Here is a 14,034-nt window from a genome sequence, read left to right on the forward strand (position 1 = left end):
TTCTAGACGTTCAGCAAAATTACCTTTGGGTACGACCCGGTTAATGCGATCGAGGAGGAACTCGAGCACTCCCCTAATGGCTGGGGTTTTCCTCTTTCACTTGCTAGTGCCAGTTTTTGTATGACTTGGTATGTTGATGCTTAATAGGTTAAAGGCAAACTGCCAGGAGAGAACGGCCAGGCGGAGGAGACGATGGGGGATGATCCTCGTCTAATAGGCAGCGGCACTGTCCGCTGCCGACTGGAGCATTTCAGAAGCCAGGGATTTGAGCGCCGCTACGACGTAAACCCGGGCACCTGCTTCTAGACGTTCAGCAAAATTACCTTTGGGTACGACCCGGTTAATGCGATCGAGGAGGAACTCGAGCACTCCCCTAATGGCTGGGTTTTCCTCTTTCACTTGCTAGTGCCAGTTTTTGTATGACTTGGTATGTTGATGCTTAATAGGTTAAAGGCAAACTGCCAGGAGAGAACGGCCAGGCGGAGGAGACGATGGGGGATGATCCTCGTCTAATAGGCAGCGGCACTGTCCGCTGCCGACTGGAGCATTTCAGAAGCCAGGGATTTGAGCGCCGCTACGACGTAAACCCGGGCACCTGCTTCTAGACGTTCAGCAAAATTACCTTTGGGTACGACCCGGTTAATGCGATCGAGGAGGAACTCGAGCACTCCCCTAATGGCTGGGGTTTTCCTCTTTCACTTGCTAGTGCCAGTTTTTGTATGACTTGGTATGTTGATGCTTAATAGGTTAAAGGCAAACTGCCAGGAGAGAACGGCCAGGCGGAGGAGACGATGGGGGATGATCCTCGTCTAATAGGCAGCGGCACTGTCCGCTGCCGACTGGAGCATTTCAGAAGCCAGGGATTTGAGCGCCGCTACGACGTAAACCCGGGCACCTGCTTCTAGACGTTCAGCAAAATTACCTTTGGGTACGACCCGGTTAATGCGATCGAGGAGGAACTCGAGCACTCCCCTAATGGCTGGGGTTTTCCTCTTTCACTTGCTAGTGCCAGTTTTTCTACGACTTGGAATGTTGATGCTGAAGAGGTTAAAGGCAAACTGCCAGGAGAGAACGGCCAGGCGGAGGAGACGATGGGGGATGATCCTCGTCTAATAGGCAGCGGCACTGTCCGCTGCCGACTGGAGCATTTCAGAAGCCAGGGATTTGAGCGCCGCTACGACGTAAACCCGGGCACCTGCTTCTAGACGTTCAGCAAAATTACCTTTGGGTACGACCCGGTTAATGCGATCGAGGAGGAACTCGAGCACACCCCTAATGGCTGGGGTTTTCCTCTTTCCCTTGCTAGTGCCAGTTTTTGTATGACTTGGTATGTTGATGCTTAATAGGTTAAAGGCAAACTGCCAGGAGAGAACGGCCAGGCGGAGGAGACGATGGGGGATGATCCTCGTCTAATAGGCAGCGGCAGTGTCCGCTGCCGACTGGAGCATTTCAGAAGCCAGGGATTTGAGCGCCGCTACGACGTAAACCCGGGCACCTGCTTCTAGACGTTCAGCAAAATTACCTTTGGGTACGACCCGGTTAATGCGATCGAGGAGGAACTCGAGCACTCCCCTAATGGCTGGGGTTTTCCTCTTTCCCTTGCTAGTGCCAGTTTTTGTATGACTTGGTATGTTGATGCTTAATAGGTTAAAGGCAAACTGCCAGGAGAGAACGGCCAGGCGGAGGAGACGATGGGGGATGATCCTCGTCTAATAGGCAGCGGCAGTGTCCGCTGCCGACTGGAGCATTTCAGAAGCCAGGGATTTGAGCGCCGCTACGACGTAAACCCGGGCACCTGCTTCTAGACGTTCAGCAAAATTACCTTCGGGTACGACCCGGTTAATGCGATCGAGGAGGAACTCGAGCACTCCCCTAATGGCTAGGGTTTTCCTCTTTCACTTGCTAGTGCCAGTTTTTGTATGACTTGGTATGTTGATGCTTAATAAGTTAAAGGCAAACTGCCAGGAGAGAACGGCCAGGCGGAGGAGACGATGGGGGATGATCCTCGTCTAATAGGCAGCGGCACTGTCCGCTGCCGACTGGAGCATTTCAGAAGCCAGGGATTTGAGCGCCGCTACGACGTAAACCCGGGCACCTGCTTCTAGACGTTCAGCAAAATTACCTTTGGGTACGACCCGGTTAATGCGATCGAGGAGGAACTCGAGCACTCCCCTAATGGCTGGGGTTTTCCTCTTTCACTTGCTAGTGCCAGTTTTTCTACGACTTGGAAGGTTGATGCTGGAGAGGTTAAAGGCAAACTGCCAGGAGAGAACGGCCAGGCGGAGGAGACGATGGGGGATGATCCTCGTCTAATAGGCAGTGGCACTGTCCGCTGCCGACTGGAGCATTTCAGAAGCCAGGGATCTGAGCGCCGCTACGACGTAAACCCGGGCACCTGCTTCTAGACGTTCAGCAAAATTACCTTCGGGTACGACCCGGTTAATGCGATCGAGGAGGAACTCGAGCACTCCCCTAATGGCTGGGGTTTTCCTCTTTCCCTTGCTAGTGCCAGTTTTTGTATGACTTGGTATGTTGATGCTTAATAGGTTAAAGGCAAACTGCCAGGAGAGAACGGCCAGGCGGAGGAGACGATGGGGGATGATCCTCGTCTAATAGGCAGCGGCAGTGTCCGCTGCCGACTGGAGCATTTCAGAAGCCAGGGATTTGAGCGCCGCTACGACGTAAACCCGGGCACCTGCTTCTAGACGTTCAGCAAAATTACCTTTGGGTACGACCCGGTTAATGCGATCGAGGAGGAACTCGAGCACTCCCCTAATGGCTAGGGTTTTCCTCTTTCGCTTGCTAGTGCCAGTTTTTGTATGACTTGGTATGTTGATGCTTAATAGGTTAAAGGCAAACTGCCAGGAGAGAACGGCCAGGCGGAGGAGACGATGGGGGATGATCCTCGTCTAATAGGCAGCGGCAGTGTCCGCTGCCGACTGGAGCATTTCAGAAGCCAGGGATTTGAGCGCCGCTACGACGTAAACCCGGGCACCTGCTTCTAGAGGTTCAGCAAAATTACCTTTGGGTACGACCCGGTTAATGCGATCGAGGAGGAACTCGAGCACTCCCCTAATGGCTGGGGTTTTCCTCTTTCCCTTGCTAGTGCCAGTTTTTGTATGACTTGGTATGTTGATGCTTAATAGGTTAAAGGCAAACTGCCAGGAGGGAACGGCCAGGCGGAGGAGACGATGGGGGATGATCCTCGTCCAATAGGCAGCGGCGCCGTCCGTTGCCGACCGGAGCATTTCAGAAGCCAGGGATTTGGCGCCGCTACGACGTAAACCGGGGCACCTGCTTCTAGACGTTCAGCAAAATTACCTTTAGATATGACCTGGTAAATGCGATCGAGGAGGAACTCGAGCGCTCCCCTAATGGCTGGGGTCTTCCTCTTTCACTTTTTAATAATTGGGTGTTTACGTCGCCAGACAAGTGAGATCATGAGCGACGCCACAGCGGTCGGTCTGTGGATTGCTTTTGTCCACCTGAGGGTTCTTCCTCTTTCACTTGCTAGTGCCAGTTTTTCTATGACTTGGTATGTTGATGCTGGGAGGTTAAAGGCAAACTGGGGTCATTCATAATCATAGCGTCCACAAAGAATCCGGTAACAAAGATTTCTTCTCTGTCACATGCAGAACCCATTCATGGAGAGCGTTAACATTACACTTCAACACGTAACCATTGTCATGTGCAAATTCCTCTTTGGACGTTGACTACCTTTCGGTACACCACTAAAAATGAGCATCAATATTTCCTTACCCTGGCCCATGTAAACAATGTACCCGACGCGATTGATGCAACACAACGGTATGTGCTCTTCAATATTTGCAGGGAGTCGGCCTGGCCGACCCCTTCCTTTCCTCTTGCTTTTCAGTCGCAGTTGACTGGGACATCTCGTTAAGGTTAAGGTGGAATCACGCCAATGTAATCTCTATGGGTATCATGGTGTCCAGTTCATCTCGCAAACCATGGCTCTTAGGGAGTCAATCTCTGGGCATAAAGTAGTGGAAGAGACCATGTAGGTATTGACACCTTTTTAATTCATCTTCTGCACACAATTTTTGTTTCCTGGGAAACAAATACATCGAGTCCTATGGGACGAACATGAAAAAGCTCAGTATAAGGTCGGTGAAGAGAATATTCTTTTTCAGAATAGTGTCCAGCGGTGCAAATGTTGACCCTGATGACCATTCACTTAAAGTTTCGTGTAAAGGCACTCAAGTTTCCGCGGTGAACTGCATATAAATTTGGCTGTTTGTCGTCTGCTAACCGAGGCTGCATTGTACTGCCACCGCTTCCAGATTTCCGCTTTGGGAGGGAGACCTCTGCTTTCGCACCTAGCTGGGAGAGGGGACGGGAGAAGGTGCCCGAACAAGCGCGTGCAGGTCAAACGCGTGTCCGGCGGAGCAAGAGACAGGAAAAGGTAACGGAATATTTTTCGTTTCCGTTACCACTTCCGTTACTGGCCCTTATTTGTTTCTGTTTCAGTTTTCGTTACCCCCATGTTGCTTTCGTTTCCGTTACGTTTTCGTTTCGATTTTCGGTACCCTCCACCTCGAGCCCCTTTTTGTTCTCCTTTTTTTTTAAGAAAAAGAGCATGGAGACTGTGACAAAACTTAATGAAGTCTCTGAAGTCTATTTTGAGGACTCCAGGGATACACGCACACAAGAGACAACGTTTATTCAAAATACATATATAGGTACGTGATTTCTGTGAGCAGTTAATATGAACATGGTTTTCAGGAATGTTACTCACGCTTGCAACTAACAAGTCACCATAAGCGTATACGAACTATGCTTCTTCTATTTACTGCATATCATTTACTTATATGCTTCAGTCTGACAGTTCATTTTAGTTTTAGTTCTTCAGTTAAATTTAGTTTGCTTCATTGAGGTCTGTTTCATAAATTTATCTACATGAATTCCAATAATTCGGGTCCTGCAGTACCCGAATTATTACCGCAAATTATTCTCATTTCCGTTTCTGTTTCAGGTATTCTAACTTAATCCCTCTACGCTCTGAAGTCTATTTTGAGGACTCCAAGGATACATGCACAGAAGAGACAACGTTTATTCAAAATACACATATAGGTACGTGATTTCTGTTAGCAGTTAATATGAACATGGTTTCCAGAAGTGTTACTCACGATAACTGTGCGAAATTCGTTTCTGTTGCTGTTATCGTTACCTGATACATTTCCGGTATAATACCCCCCGTTTCCGTTTCTGTTACCTTTCCCTGGCAAGAGTGTGACACTGGCGAGAAAGCTGGCGAAGGAGGTGAGAGCAAGCAAACAAAAGAAAAAGACAGCCAACGCGCGTGGATGCCATGCGTTTCTTATATGCCGCCCAATGTTCTTTATGTTTCGTACTCAATTATAAAAAAAATGCGTCTCACAGCCTTGGCTCACCTGCTGTTCTTGTTTCAGGTATGCATTCTGAAGAACGACCTCGTGCCAGGGGACGTGAATATTGCCTTCTCTGGCCTGCGCTGGTTTCCTTCAACATTCTTTCGCTGGAGTAGACAACGTGTGACTTCGAATAGACATGTGAATACCTAATTACCTTAGACCACTGATGAGAGATCAAGGGTAAAGCAACTGCGCAAATATTTCGTTAATGTCGTCAATCATTTGTCCGTGTTCACGATCTCTCTTCCTGATCACCAACATGTGAGTCTTCATCGCTTAGCTCATATCACGTGGTGCCCACGCTTTCTCTCCGGACCGACGAAAGTTACCACGAAGTTTGCAAGCTTGTTTGCAAAATTTTGCTGGCAAAAGGCCGTCCTCCAATCGGCAACAACCCCTGTGTTTGACGTCACAGCCAGTTGCCCTCGCAGGCGGGTCACAGACGCCCTTCACACAGTGAATGCCTTGGTACAGAGGAAGAAATTGAAAATGACCGTAGGCTTTGAGGGTCCCTTTTGAGGGTCCCTTTGAGGATCCCTTTAACGGTGCATCTCGGGTCATCCCGTGTAGACTCATACAGTCGCAGTTAAACATTCGTAACTGATATAATGCAGGGTGTGTGCAGCAAAACTGACCACCATTTAGGAACATAGCTTGCTGTCTCCTAACTAACGAACGATGGCGCATTTATCCGTGCGAAATCTGCAGAAAAATCGTGGAAGCCATACTCAGCTCAAAAAAATGGACAGAGCAACGAAAACTTCGGCCTCCTTGCATCAGAATAGGGCAACTGGCGGACGAAGGAGAGTTGTGTTCAAGTACCGCTAGAGGAGCCATCCGTGCAGAATTCGAAACGATGTCCCACATGAATGCTCATCGGTAGTACACCTAGCGGTGCCTACACATAACTCTCCTGAGACCGCCATGCACTGCCATGCACTGTCATGACCTCTCTATTATAATGCATGGAAGCCGATGTTTTCGCACTCTGTGTATTTTTTACGCTGAGTATGACTTAAGCATTTTTTGGTAGCTTTCGCAAGCATGAATACGTCATCGTACGCCACAGGCAGTTCCTCGGGTAAGTAGACAACGAGTTAGATGTAAAAATGCGGGTCACGTTTTTCTGCACACACCCTGTACATACAATGTTGTCATGTTTTTGTACAGAGACATGTGGAGCTTGCTAGCAGCAGCGTAGCTAGAGCTCGAAGTCAGGGGGGGGGGCTCGATACGAAGCTCTCCCGCACTGCCTACCTCATGGTGGTCGTGATTATCCCAGCACGCACGTGCCTGAGCTTACAGCAAGGCGTGTGTTGAAAAGGTGGAGCATATGAGCGTTAAAATGTGAAATGTGAAATAAAATACTAGTTCAAATGGATAAAGAACCTGGAGTATCGTTTACAGTGTGCAGAGAAACCTTGTGCTTCTTTCCCATCCTTTTGCTTCTACAAAGGCCACTGATTAATGGCGAATGAGGCCGAGAAAACCAAAAATCCAAGGTATGAGACTGCTTGTACACGTTCATTCAAAACAATAAAAAGGACTGCTATGTACACAAAACACAGGGGTAAAAACCGGGACTGGTGTACTTAAAAAAGGAGAAAAAAATATACTTGGCGTTTTGAGCGAACGCTATTCATCAGAAAAACGGGGGAACAGGAAGCTAAAGTTAAACATACGTTCATTCAAAACAATAAAAAGGACTGCTATGTACACAAAACACAGGGGGTAAAAACCGGGACTGGTGTACTTAAAAAGGAGGAAAAAATATACTTGGCGTTTTGAGCGCACGCTATTCAGCAGAAAAACGGGGGAACAGGAAGCTAAAGTTAAACATACTGACCAGCCCGTTAGGGGGCTACAAGTGAACTTGTTAACTGGGGCAGCCTGTGTAACACCGGACGACAGTAGCCGTCTGTCCGGTGTCTGTGTAACTGTCGGCTGGTGTTACACGTGCTGTCCTGCTGTCCTGTTACACATGATGTCCTGTTGTTAACACGTTCACCTGCAGCTCCCTAGCGGGCTGGGCAGTATGTTTGACAACCTCCGGCACTGGCTTCCTGTTTCCCCTTTTTTATGATGAAGAGTGTCCGCTCGAAACGTCAATTATAGTTTACCCCTCTTTCCCCCTTTTATGTACACCAGTCCCGCTGTTTACTCCCACGTTCTCTCAATCCCATCAGTTGTCTACTGGCAGCTAATGTCTTCCAGAGTTGTCAGCAATTTAGTGACTCATTCGCCGTATCTGTTGTGGTAAGCTTGTGTAGTCTCTTCCTTCTGCACAGGGTCTCATGAACAGCCAACGCGCACAGTGATCGAGGACAGTGCCAGTAAGCTGCTGGACATAGACTGACATAAAAATTAAAGTTAAGAATGCCTAAAACAGACAGAACCGCCCTGCGCAGTAAAGGAACAATGCAATTTAATATTGCAGTAGTTTTTCCGCATGAATTTTTCATATGTAGCCACAACATGTGGCCACAGATAAGATAATAATCTTGGATACATGACCGAGAAACAGCATTGAGGCAAGTAAACTCGTAGCGTGCAGAATGACTGGATATCGTTCAGAGGAAGAAGCACATCTACTATCTCCTCCAACTGTTCGAATATTTCGGTCCATGCAAGTGAGGAACGCAAGACAATTGCTTAGTAATCCCTGCTAGCCTGAAATATTGTAAATGACCGTGACGGCTCCAAAGGTGCTCTACAACGTGTTGTCCAATATTGCCTAGAGACCACTGCTTCATGCGCTATATGTTAAGTAAGTATGGTATAACTGCTGCAAACCACTGCTTCGGCCCAGTAGGGGCAGTATAAGTAAATAAATAGTGAAAAATAAATAATACTTTCCAGACGTATCTCGTCATAGTTCCTCCTGAATTCAGACAGGAAGCGGTACTGACTACTTTGATCCCGAAGCCTTCCTGCTATTCCCTGTGTGCGCCGCTCAGAGATCCGGTTTATTCGTGCCATACCCACTACGTGTGATAATTTTTGTTTGTTAAGTCACTGCCTACTGCAAACCCAAAATCGCCTTCCAGATAATACGTGGTACACTCCCAAGAAAATCGGGGAATCCTATTATGCCATTGGATTCCTGTCATTCAGTGATCCAAACAACAACAACAACTTTATTACGGGATGATGGCTGGGAAGTTTCATCGCCGGGGGCGATACTCTACCTCATTGCTGGTGCTGATGCGGGGAATGATATAATGAGCCCATTCACAATAAAGATCGAAGTCCTGTGGTGTCCAGAAAGGTGAAGAGAGCCTCGAGGGCAGAGCGTTGGTGTGCTGGGTGTGGCCATTTAATTTTGTGAGGGAGAGAGGACGGGAGTCTAGCTCGTTGAGGGAAGTGGAGAGTACGGAGCGGGAAGGGTGGTAGTGTGGGCAATGGAGAAGAATGTGCTCGAGATCTTCAACAGCACCGCAGTGACTTAGGACCTGACCGCAGGAGTCTTGTCTCAAGTGGTAGCGCCACTGAGCTGTGAAGGCCACTTCGAGGCACATTCGATGAACTAATGCGGCATCTTGACGAGACATATGTGCAGGCATTCGGAAAGCGAGCGCGGGATCAACTCTGCTCAGCATGGCGGTGGTGGTCGGGGGGGGGGGGGGATAGAATTTCAGCGGTCTGTTGACGGGTAGCCAGAGGATCCACGAGGCGTCGAAATACGGACCGACGATCTCCTCTCAGCAGTACAGTACGCGTCCGTCTCCTAGCCGAGAGAGTTGCTTCGGCAGCGCTGTCAGCCTGTTCATTTATCCAAAAGTCGGAGCAAAGGTCAGCCAAACGGCATGGCGGCTTGCTACTCCACAAAGAGAAAGAAAGGAAAGAGCAAAAGAAAAATAGAAATAAAGATAAACGAAAAGAATGGGAAATAAAGGATACACGAACAAAAGGTGAAAGCAGGCTGAGACAGATTAAAGAGAAAGATGACTTTTAAAAAAAGATGAGGTTAATGCGTTGAGGGTGAGAGGTGAGGGTTGACGCCGAAGAATGAGATGACACGACTTGTGTTCAGAAACCATAAGACGTCTCATAAGACGTCTGTCACTAAGGAATGTAAAAACTTTTTTTTTCTCTGACCGCTGTGTGCGATGTCGTAGTTTGTCGAGCAGAGTGGCCAGAGAAAAGTCTGTGCACCTTAGCTCGAGTAGGCATCGTCTAAGCGACGATCGAGGGGCGTCGAATCTGTGGCAGTCCAGGAGAAGATGTAGAATATCAGCTTCGACAGCGCAAGCGCGGCATTTGGGCCTGTGGAGAAGACTGAGAGAGAAGCCAAAGTGGCCAAAGAAAAGTCCACTAACAATCTGGAGTATACAAGATCACATAGGCGTAGCACGCCAATTTTCCCGGGGGGGGGGGGGCGAGCCTGGCACACGGGAGGGGACGGGAGGAGTCCAGCGGTGGAGGGCAGCGTCGCGCGAGCATGCAAGTTCACTAACAGACGCGGCGCTTGCCTTCACTGGTTGCTCACATGGTAACGGCGGAGGGGGCTCCCGGCTCTGGAACCTCAGAAGCGTCTAGGTTAAAGGGGCAATAAACAGGTATGCAAGGTGCACTTTTTTGTAATGCAGTGTGATTCGTTTCCTAGAGTGACGTTTAGCAAAAATTTTTGTCGCAAAAAAGTAAATAATGACTCCAAACCAACCGAATATTCACCGCACTCTTTCGCGCTCAAGCCCCGCCCTGCGATGCCTTGGTGACAATAGCCACACGTCATTTTGACGTCGCGCACCATCAACCATTCAAAATGCGGGGCGCCTATACACTGATTTTGTTTTAATATCGGGTAGTGAGGTCAATTCTAAACATATTTACACTTGTCAAACCCAAGGTAGCCAGATCAAAAGGTACCAAAAGCCCACAATATTTCATTTCATGCGCGCACTATGTTTTCAGCGCTGTATTGCTCCGGGAGGTCACAGCGGTGTTCTCACAACCGGTTCTCCCCGCACGCTGCTGAATTGTGTCAACGAGGCCCGTCATTGGCTAGGAGTCCGAAATCTCCACCATCTCCAGTGACTGGAATGCAGCTTTGCTACACGTGCGAGACGTGTGACGTCGGTGCTCTCAGAGTAGGAAGGAGAGACTCACGCGGATTATGCTCTTTGAATGGCATTGTTTCGTGGTAAAGGCGCTCGCTAGAAGTAAATGAATTTCATAATTGGATATCGTGAGCCACGTTCTTTCATAGAGCATAATAACTGGAGAATATTCCTGGAGCTCCTGGAGCAAAGGAAAGGTGAATGCTTCTTGAACTCACAGCCCGGGGGGGGGGGCTCTGCCCCCCCATAGATCAGCCCGGGGGGGGGGGGGGCACGAGCCCCACTGCCCCCCCGTTTTCTACGCTTATGCAACATCAGAGGCTCTCTCGATGACGGAGGTGCTGTTGACAACACAGGAGATGGTGGGGGATGTCAGATTCCACGCCGAAGGTTCATAAGATGACGTAGATGCGGGCTAGCTGGTGGTTAAACTCCACCCACAAGACTGTTGCAGTGGGAGAGAAAGCACATATGCACGACACGCTAGCAGCCTTCCATTCGTGTTGTGTCGTGTTCGTCTGTTTTCTCGCCCATCGCTTAGGCTTACCTATCATGGAATCAGCAGAAGTGCAGTTAAAGGAACTTAACTGACCCTTTTCTTAGAGAGGCTGGTCGGTACGAGCAACATTGAGTCGTAGTCGGTCGAGAAGGCATTCTTTGGGACTGCAGTGGCAAGCCAAGACAAACCCCATCAGTGGATAGAGGTGCAAAAATGTACTATATACGGTAGTCTGGGCCCATAGCTGCCAGGCATGTCTAACATACAAATCTCGATTATCTAAACCACGCGCCGAAATCGTAAGCGGCAGACACGCCACAGTCGAAGTGTCATCCGACGCAGGACGTCTTGCTACTGTGTGTGATCGCGTGTTTCCATACAGGCCCATATATGGGCACCAAGAACGCTCCGATATGGAACACGAAGACGCACGCGGACTGTGGCAGTATCACTTACGAAAATGAGTTTTGAGCATCAGAGAACTGACGTTCTGAGACATGAACAACATCGAAGGGACAAATACATACAAAGCCTCAAAGTATGTCGTTCCAGCCTGAGAACATCAGTTCTCTCGTGTTCAACAGTTGCGTCGATCCCTGTCGTATGAATATGTGTATGAGTGAGCAAAAATGTAAGAGTGAAAAGAGGATGAGTGGGAGTGACTGACTGGTTTGTCCCTTCAGATGACGCACCCTGGAAGTCGCTGAGAAGGCGTGTTGGCTTGGGTCACTTGGTAGAGCCCTGGACCGGTAATTCAGAAGACGTGGGTTCGAGTCCTACAGCTGGCTAACCTTTTCAGTGACTTTCATCTTTCATCATGGGTTTTTAATTTCTGCAAACATGTTGTTGAGTTACTTTTGGAGTAAATATAAACTCAACAGAATATGAATGTGAATTAATTTTTTTCCTTTTGAGCTTTAACAGAGCTGATCGTGAAAACTGTTCAGGAATTTCTGTTTCAATTCCGAGGAATTGCCTCGACATAGCCTATAAATTTTGTTTCGAAAAGCCCAAGGACTCCTATTGCCGGAGGAATATTTTCTCTCACTCGTTATTTGCAGCCGTAATTCAGACTCATAGCATAGCAAAACCTCGAGGTTGAGGGAACACGAAGAAGAACGACACGACACGAAGGCTCGTCGCGTTTAAGTAACTCTAGTTAACTTTAGTTTAAGTTTAGTAACTCCAAAGTAACTTTAACAGCCCCTGCAGCTATACAGCCAGAAAACTAAAAGGTCAATTGCAAGAGACCAGTAAGTGAAATGTTACTTACAACAGACGAGAAGCTGAAAGGTTCATTACAAGAGACCAAAAACGGAAGGTTCATTACAACAGGTAGGAAGCTGAAAGGTTACTTACACGAGACGAGAAACTGAAATGTTGATTACAACAGACGAGAAACTAAAAGGTTAATTAAACAGGTTGGAAACTGAAAGGTTAATTACAACAGATAGGAAACTGAAAAATGTTGATTACAACATACAGGAGCCTGAAAGGTTAATAACAACATACGGGAACCTAAAAGGATAATTAAAACAGATAGGAAACTGAAAAATATTAATTACAACATACAGGAGCCTGAAAGGTTAATAACAACATGCGGGAACCTGAAAGGTTAATTACAGCAGGCGTGAAATTGAAAGGTTAAACTCTCGAGCGCCGAGCGAAGCCATATGGCGTTACTATACCTACCCTCTGAAAGACCAGCGGTTTCAGTTTCGAAATCTCGTTTCAGGGCCAATCAATGTGTTGTCAACATCACTTTGCACATGCCTATCGAGGGGGTGACACAAAACCCGACATTGTTGTAACTACCCTCAACCGGGTTCTTTTGGCAAATCTGCCATCTTGTCCTTGTCTTACGTCATAGAAACCGTCGTTTTGAGGCATGTGACTTTGTTTACATGTCGTTATGCCGCTTACACATTGACACATTTCCGTCATCATAACGCCATGAGATGAGCGTAGTTTGCCAGCGTAAACTACGTGGTGGTTCTTCCGCAACATGGCAGCTCATTTCTCCTCAGTTTAAGTACGTGGCATCGGCTCAGTGAGTTTTAACGCGCGGTCGTCATCGCATCTTTAGAAGTCGTCAACAGTACGAGGCCTTATGTGCAAAACTGCGCGTTTTACTGCGAGATTATCGGACAAAAATAGTTACCGTGATCAAAGACATCCAAAACGTTACGCAGAAACATGAACCGCATTGTTTACAAGCGGTTTGGCTGCCAATCACGGGCTCCGCCATCTTTAAGGTCATCTGTGTCTTCATGTTTGCTGTAACATGCGACCAGGACCTGTCCAGATGCATTGCGTTCGCCCAGCACGCTTTCGTCTACGGTGCAATACATTGGACGCCACCCCTGTGGGTATGATGTTAGTGTCGTCTTTTCTCCCTGTTGGAAGCTGTCTCATTCAAAGTATAATGAAAATCCCATCGATCCTATTGGATATCATGTACACAAATCTCATTCAGTGACCATGAAAATACTTAGATACCAATAGATGATTTGGGACAAGTAATACATTGAAAAGGGTGCAATACTCATTGAGTCTTAATGAGAAATAAAAGTAAATGTTAATGAGATGTAACGAGAACTGGCGGCTTAAAACCCATTGAATGTCACCTTCATATCTCATTGAACCAATCAGCCACAGCAGCATATTTCTCATTGGAGTGGTTGTCCGTTTCCGTTTGCCAGTATGTTTTTTCTGGTATAGTCACATTAGATGTGCAGAGCTTCTCAATCAGTGTAAATGAATTCCCGCAAAAATGAATTAGATTCAAAGTGACTTGGAAATTATTGGATCAATGCACTGAACACTGTATAATGTCACAACACATGTTCCAGGTTGGGTGTAATATTCTGAATTGCACGATGCCTTCACATATGCGCAATGCTTGGCTAGTAATAGTGTCGTATATCATAGAGTGATAAATGGAAAATCTAAAAGATGTCATTACCAGTAGCCGAAGGCGCAACCTCCTTCACTCCTGTTCTTTTTTCGGAGAGCATCTCATGAAGCGCCACATTACACTGTAAAACGAACACTTGAGAAGACG

The 14,034-nt window shown here is 47.6% G+C and overlaps 1 long non-coding RNA gene across 1 annotated transcript; it reads right to left on the reverse strand.

Annotated features, from left to right (window-relative positions):
* Window positions 1-5,275: 5,275 nt before the first annotated feature.
* Window positions 5,276-12,295, reverse strand: LOC135372702 (uncharacterized). The gene is made up of 3 exons (XR_010416073.1): window positions 12,244-12,295; window positions 11,638-11,802; window positions 5,276-5,875 (listed from the first exon to the last, which is right to left on the reverse strand). It is a non-coding gene; the product is annotated as an uncharacterized LOC135372702 (long non-coding RNA).
* Between the last annotated feature and the right edge of the window lie 1,739 nt (window positions 12,296-14,034).

This window comes from Ornithodoros turicata, unplaced genomic scaffold (genome assembly GCF_037126465.1).
Source record: "Ornithodoros turicata isolate Travis unplaced genomic scaffold, ASM3712646v1 Chromosome161, whole genome shotgun sequence".
Classification (NCBI taxonomy): Eukaryota; Metazoa; Arthropoda; class Arachnida; order Ixodida; family Argasidae; genus Ornithodoros; species Ornithodoros turicata.